At 34.6% G+C, this 7,824-nt stretch overlaps 1 pseudogene; it reads right to left on the bottom strand.

Moving 5' to 3' along the window:
* Window positions 1-7,229: 7,229 nt before the first annotated feature.
* Window positions 7,230-7,346, bottom strand: LOC145283829 (5S ribosomal RNA; annotated as a pseudogene).
* Window positions 7,347-7,824: the final 478 nt, after the last annotated feature.

Consider the following 7,824-nt stretch of genomic DNA (forward strand, 5'->3'; position numbering starts at 1 on the left):
TATTTTGTTATTTTATTGTAGACGATCTTCTTTTCCCTTGCTTTGATAAGCTCCTAAGATTGCGTTTCACCTGATGGAAGACTTACTATAATTATAAATTAAAAACAATATATATGTGCCGCTCCCCATTTGAGGGTACCAAATTGGTAAAAAAGGGGGAAATTATTTCCAATTCGCATTCAGGTAAAATGCACTTTCGTATAAATAATTGAATTCATTCAAAAAGTATCGCTAAACAAAAACAAATCATTAGCATTTACGTAAATTGCGATATAATCAACAGTCGCGCGAAGTAGCCAAGTGGTAGAACTTTAGGCTTCTTTCGATGGGGCAGCTATTTCGAATCTCGCTTGAGTCAGCCACTCTGATGAGTCGCAGACGACGAAACACATGTCAGTGGGTAATTATATTTTAAAAATAATATATGTGCCGCTCCCTATTTGGCGGTACCAAATTGGTAAAAAGGGAAAATTATTTCCAACTCATATTTAGGTAAAAATGCACTTACGTATCTCCCTCTCTCTCTCTCTCTCTATATATATATATATATATATGTATATGTGTGTGTGTGTGTGTGGTGTGTAGTACCGCCCCCCAAAAAATCCGCACTTGTCAATAACACCAAAATTTAAGCGAAATTGAATTTAACTGTTTAAACAACTTATACCTCACTCGATTCGTATTTTATTCCTCTATATTTTTACCTGTTCATATTTGACTTTTAATTAAAGTATCTTAGTCTTAACGTCAATTAAAAAATACCTTCAAATTGCGAAAGCAAAAATGGAAAATTATTATTTAAATGTAACTTTAGAATATTAACGCAACAAAATTACAACAAGAACGTAATGAACACGTTGTTATTCAATAGCATAGCCCTTCTGCAATTTGACAGCTTGAAAATTTTGCGGCATTCTCTTGAATTAGTCTCCGGTAATACTTCAGTGAAATTTTTGGCTAAAGTTCTTCCAGATTTGAAATTTTATTATTGCGTAGCTGTTACTTAATTAGATGTCATATATTCTCGATAGGATTGAGGTCTGGAGATTGTGCTAAACACGAAATATCATGCTCTTCAAGGTACCTCTTGATATTGCCAGCTGTGTGAATGTGATCATTATACTGCATGAAGATGGGATTATCATCCAATACTGGCCAAAGTAGGGAAGCAAATGCTCAGTCAACATATTAATGTACTTGGTCGAATTAATTCGATCTTGGAAGTGAACTATAGGCCCTTGACCATTAGCACTAATAATGCCCCACACCAAAACTGAACCTCCACCATCTTGCAGCGTTGAAACTGTGAACCTAGGATACACTCTGCGTCCTTTTTTCGACGGAAGTACCGCCAACCATCACTGTCTAGACTATTGAACTTGTTTTCATCGCTAAAAATCACTTGCGACCAATATGAAGAATCATGATCTTCATTGCATCTGACAAAGTCTAAACGGCGCTTTCTGTATACCACTATCTGCTGGTCACTGATGTGTGACCGACAGACGTGTTATAGTAAATGTATTAACGCGGTCTCATGAAGATATGAAGATGGGCCAGTCATTAGGGTTTGTGTAGCAAGAAGAAAATCATACCTGAGATGTTGGATCTGAAGTCACATTAGTTAACGACCAGTTCTGTATCGTTAACAGCTCGAAAAAATTAAAGTTTCAATTAAAGAGAGATCTTTCTAAGCTGAGGAAATCTTTTTTCTTCTTAAGAATTAATTCAATTTTACGTATATACTCCTCAGTCAATATTTCAGGGACCCCTATCATACGGTCCAATTTCAAATAAACCTTCAATTAAAGAATTCGCTCGAAGGAAGAACCTTAAAAATCATCTAGAATTCAGGAAAATTTCTTTCGTTAGTCAAATAATATTTCCTTAGAAATTATAAATAAGAGAGAGAGAGAGAGAGAGAAAGAGAGAGAGAGAGAGAGAGGCAGGTAGCGTTATTCTACCACCCATCCCTCAACACCCACACAAACACCATGACGAGGTCATCTTCGCTTATCTTTCCCATGTGCGGCCATTGTTTTAAACAAATGAGTGACAGGTAGACTTAACATTTCTACGAGTTTAAAAAATAACAAAATAGACAAAATCTTATATGAGCAATTTAAAAGCAACTCTTTTCCTAAACTCACTCACAAGGATTATTTCGAATTAATAAACTCTCGCCACACCTGGGAGTCACATTAGTTAACGACCAGTTCTGTATAGTTAACAGCTCGAAAAAATTAAAGTCAAATAATATTTCCTTAGAAATTATAAAAAAAATCAGAGAATATTCGAAATGTAATAGCATGATTTTTCTTTAGAAAAAACTATGAAAATTTCAGAGAACCCTTAAAGAATTAACGTAATCATGTAACAGTTTGCTTTTGCAAACACTCGAAGATTTCAAAAAAGTACTTCAAGTTCTGTTTGAATAATTCTCTCTGTTTTTATTTTTAATAAAAAACAATTGAAGACATCATTTAATGTAATTTAACGAAGCATAAATAATTTTGTTCTTTAAACTTGATAGAAAAATTTAAAAAACAAGTTAATTCGTTATTATATGCCCTCCTGCAATCAGCCATGCGGATTTAGCTATACAAAAACTAAAACCCAAGATTAGAGAAAGAGAATGAGGGGGAAGAGAAGGAGATAGAGACAGAGCGATGCCATTACACACCCCACCACCCTCATAACATTATTACGTAATAATAAAAAAAAATCTTCGACAATTTTAAAAGTCACTCTCTCGTCCTCACAGACCCTAACAGGTAAGGGAATGAGACAGAGAGAGAGATAGAGAGAAGAAGAGAGAGAGAGGCAGGTAGCGTTATTCTACCACCCATCCCTCAACACCCTCACAAACACCATGACGAGGTCATCTTCGCTTATCTTTCCCATGTGCGGACATTGTTTTAAACAAATGAGTGACAGGTAGACTTAACATTTCTACGAGTTTAAAAAATAACAAAATAGACAAAATCTTATTTTGAGCAATTTTGTAAAGCGCTCACACACAAAACACTTTCATATTATCTAACCCCAATTCCCTCTTTTTACCAGTAACATTTTCTTCCTTTCTTTTTAAACAGACAAAAAATATCAATAAAAAACATTATCTAATCAAAAAGTCCCCTTATGTTTCAGCGTTAATTGTTGCCTAACCTGAAAAAGGACATATCAACTGTTCATGAACACAGTGCCGAAACCGAGTTCCATTTTCTCAAATACAAACTGAAAAAAGTCATTAACACTCTACAAGGCTCTCACACCCGCAAAGTCAAAAGCATTTTTTTAAAAAGTCCTATATTTTTATAAACCTGAAATAAAGATCAGATAAAAAATGTTAGGTATCCTTTTTTCTTTCCCTTTTTCACTCTTTTAAATTTATTTTTCGAGCTTCGTGTTAAAAGGATTTTTTTTATATTTCATGTAATAATAAGACGCACACACACACACACACACACACACACACACACACACACACATATATATGTCTTGAGAGAGACAGAAAGAGAGAAAGCTTGAGAGAGAAAGAGATATTGCATATTTCTTTTTGTCTCCGTTTTTTTCCTTTGTGTAGGACACATTTCTTACTTTTTTTTCGAAGGGTTATTTTCAATACTCTTCTCTTTTTTTTTAATCGATCTTTTGTAACAGTTTTTTTTTTAGGTGCAAGACAATTTTTTTTTTCAGGTTCTGAATTTTCTTTTTGAGTGCGTTTTTTTTTTGCGCGTGTGTACTGGTCTACCATTTTTTAAAAATTTTTGCCTGAAATATACAGTTTTTTCCGTTCTTAAAGACCGTGGACCATGTTTTTATTCGATTCGTCTAGTGGTCATTATTTTTTGTTGTGACGTGGGTTTAAGGGTCGAAATTATTTCCATGCTGGGAAACAATATATCCTGGTCATAGTGCATCATTTATACCACTATCAGCCGGTCACTGAGGTGTGACCGACAGACGTGTTATAGTAAATGTCTTAAAGCGGTCTCATGAAGATATGAAGATGGGCCAGTCATTAGGGTCTGTGTAGCAAGAAGAAAATCATACCTGAGATGTTGGATCTGGGTGTGGCTCCTTTCTTTTCTCAAGATGATCTCTTCACCCTGGTGGCATTCTGGTTGGAATCTTCATTTTCCGGACAGTTTCGTTGTTTCAATGAAGGCATTTATGAAGGCATTCATGGCAGACACAAGAAAAACGACACGCGACACAATTGTAAGATATATAAAGCATAACTAACTATTTTATTGTACAAAATATATATTACAAAAACTTTAACAATAAAAAAACTGGATAATAGGCTTTTCAAAGCTAACTTAACCTAACTAGTATTGAGGGAGAGGGTGCTCCCCCCATTGATGGAGAGACAGAATATTCGTCTTCACTTCATGGTGGTCGTGCAGGAAAGAGAAAGAGCTCTAGGAAAGGGAATTATTGGAAGGCGTTTCTTTGTATCTCTACGCATATGGCCAAATAACCACCCGGTCATGCTGCGGAGTTAGAAACAGTGGCACAAAGAAATAGTGCCACATCTGTTCTTTACAGAAATTATTAGTTTGCGTCTCAAAATACATCTTCACAAATTAAATTACTTCAAGCTGTTCTTAACTGTAGAAAGAGAGCACTTTTTAACAAAATTACACTGTTATTGGATTTTGAGAGCCGTTTCAAATCTGTTTTTGAGGCTGTGGATTTTGATAACATTGTCTTCCCTGTAAGAAGTAACTCTAGGATGATCTGATTTAAAGGCATCACGAATACTGCCGGAATGTTGGTGCTTTTGCACAATCATTCGTACCGTTTTCTTATCACATTTCAATCTGAGGCCGATTTCTCGATAGGATAAACCAGGAAGGTGGAGATTAATGAGCTCTTGACAATCACTAAGAGAGACTAAATGTTATGTTGTATAACCTACTAACAACAACAATTACGATTAGAGATGCTAAAAGGTGAATATTTCACGATTAGAAATGTTAAAAAGTGGATATTGTAAGCTGGTTTTAAGCGCCTTTGTTGCTGCGGAGTTTCTTTTTGCCTTATCGATTTGAAGCTAATTTTTTGAAATTGACGTGAACTCTAGGATACTTCAATTGGAAATCAATTTGAACAGGTAAAATTATAGAGTAATAAAAAGACGAATCAAATGATGTATAGGTTGTTTTAACAGTTACATTGAATTTAGCTTAAATTTACAGTTTTTCAAAGAATGACAAGTTAGGACTTTCTTTTTGGCGGCACTACATATATATATATGTACATGTATATATATATATATATATATATGTGTGGATAATTGTATATTGAAATGCTCATATCTTTGGTTCTATGGGATGAAACTACATGAAAATTATCAAGTTTTTATAAAGATTTGAACAATACTAATCTATGGTTAAAAATTTATGACAATTGGTAAAAAAAAGAACCTATATTTTCAAAACAACAAAATATGACAAACTTTGCTTACATTTGTATATATAATGTCCTAGTGTCCTAGCAGGCAGCTCCAGTTTTGCTGCTTCAGTTATCTCCCATGTGGCCTTGTTGTATGTGTGTGCGTGTGTGTGTGTGTTAGTGTTAGTGTGTGTGTGCGTATGTTAGTTTGTGTGTGTGTATAAGTGCCATTGTCTGCTTGTTCTTTTTGACGAAAGATTTTGATAAATATTGATTATGCGTTATTTGGTGCAGGGGATTTAGAGCTCCCCACATGAGGGCGTAACAAATGATAAGAAATTTATAAAAAGTCCACGTACACACACACACACACACACACACACACACACACACACACACACACACACACACACACACTGAATCCGTGGAAAAAAATAGAAAAAAAAAGTAGGAAAAACACGAGTTAAACACGCACACACGTATATAAATAAATACTCGATGCAAAAAGGGGGACTAATGTTTTCAACTGGTTTTGAGAAAAAAAGAGTGTATTGTAAACTGTAATAATGTAAGTAAAACGAAAAATCGATATGGCGTAAATCTCGTTGAATTATAGAAAAATGTTTCATGTCGGCGAAAAAAAATGATACATTGTTGCAATTAGGGAAAGCGAGGAATTATTGTTTTGAAATAGGAAGTTTTACGTTCGCAAGAGAACTAAATGTCAAGAAACATATTTCTGAAAATTGCATTGTGACAATGAAAAGTTTTTTTGTTTGAGTTTTTTAATTGAATTATTTTACTTAGAAGACAATCGTCATACCTCGAAAATTTTGCTTTTTCCAGTTTTGGCTTTACGTTTTGGGAGTTTTATCAATTAAGGAACAGAAAATATTTTGTTTCTCTATTAATGCATGTATAATGTTTTGTTTGGATACCCGACATGTATTTTAATGCACTATATGTTTTTTTTTGTTGATCTCAGAGTATGCAACGTAGTAAAAAAACAAAAATACAAATAAAGAGTAAATTGAACTTTTTAAACTGATGATCAGCGTATGAGATTCAACGTTTAAAGGAGTATAAAAAAAGAATGTTTACGTAGGCGGTAAACACTTGTACTATTTTGGAGACGATTCACAACACCCAAAAGGGGATTATTCCGGAAGATTTCTCGGGCCCTTAATAATGCTCCTACTATTATAGGTATTATCTTTATATTCAAGTTCAAGAGATGCATCCAAAAAAAGGTTAGGAGGTTACATCAGCTGAAACGTTATGAATATAAGTGAACAATAGAGTGAAGAATTCAATAAAACGACATCAATGTTTTTGACAAAAATAACACAGTGCAACAAGTCATGCAAAAAGATAATTATTCGATAGGTATACATAGTTTGAATGTTTGTGCAAAGCGATTTTGGACCTCGATATGGTAGGCATCGTCGCTATCTTGTCTAGTAGACTGTTGCAATTCGCAGAAACTTGCTTCCTTTCTTTTACTGAAGGGAAATCGATTATTGCTCCACTTTTCTTGGTCCAGCTGAGGCTACGATTGGCGCTGACTTAACAACTTCTCGAAAGGTAGATTCATGTTCTCCGTTTATCCATCCATCCAGCGCGGCCGCATCCGAGATCGAACTTACTACACGAGTTTGTAGTGTAATTCAGATCTTGTCGGTAGCTGAATAATTGATGCTTTGCCAGGGTTATCAAGGGTATTTTTATCGTGACGTCATCACTCTAGATGGGGTGCCTGTTACAGCTTAGGATAGATGCTAAGGATAGACCGCGCAAGTTTCTGAACCAGGTATTTTACCTCGCGGTACATACAGCGCCTCGCCTTCCCAAATGGTCACCCATCTGATACTGGCCAGGCTCAACGTTGCTTAACTTCGGTAATCTGACGAGAACCGGTGTGTCAACGTGATTGTACCGTATATTTACTCTGTTTTTAGGTAATACTAATTAATATTTAGAAATACTGTATTTCTATTACTTCCTTAGAGTAAATTTAAATAAGATTTATGATAATATATATAAATTATAATCTGTGTACCAGGGTTTTATTTCATATAACATGATCAAAGGATTCAGGTTGTGAAGTGTTGACATATTTATGCTTATAAGTGCATTTGATTTGAGATTAAACTTATGCCTCTCTTGAAATATTGCATTTCAATCTTTCACTATACTTGCAGAAAACTAAGTTGTCATCATAATTACATAACAAAACCAGATTAACGTTTATATTCATAGCTTATCTGCTGCTCATCCTTCTCTGTGTAATTTCTGTGATTCTTTTAAAATCGTGGCAGAAACCACCTCTACAAAGTTCTCTCACACATCTAAAATGGCCAAGTAAGAGAAAACTGTTGGAAGACAGAGGAGTTTTATTCGAGTATATCTTCGTTTCAAATC

Source organism: Euprymna scolopes, chromosome 1 (genome assembly GCF_053919585.1).
Source record: "Euprymna scolopes isolate OS-2025 chromosome 1, ASM5391958v1, whole genome shotgun sequence".
Lineage (NCBI taxonomy): Eukaryota > Metazoa > Mollusca > Cephalopoda > Sepiida > Sepiolidae > Euprymna > Euprymna scolopes.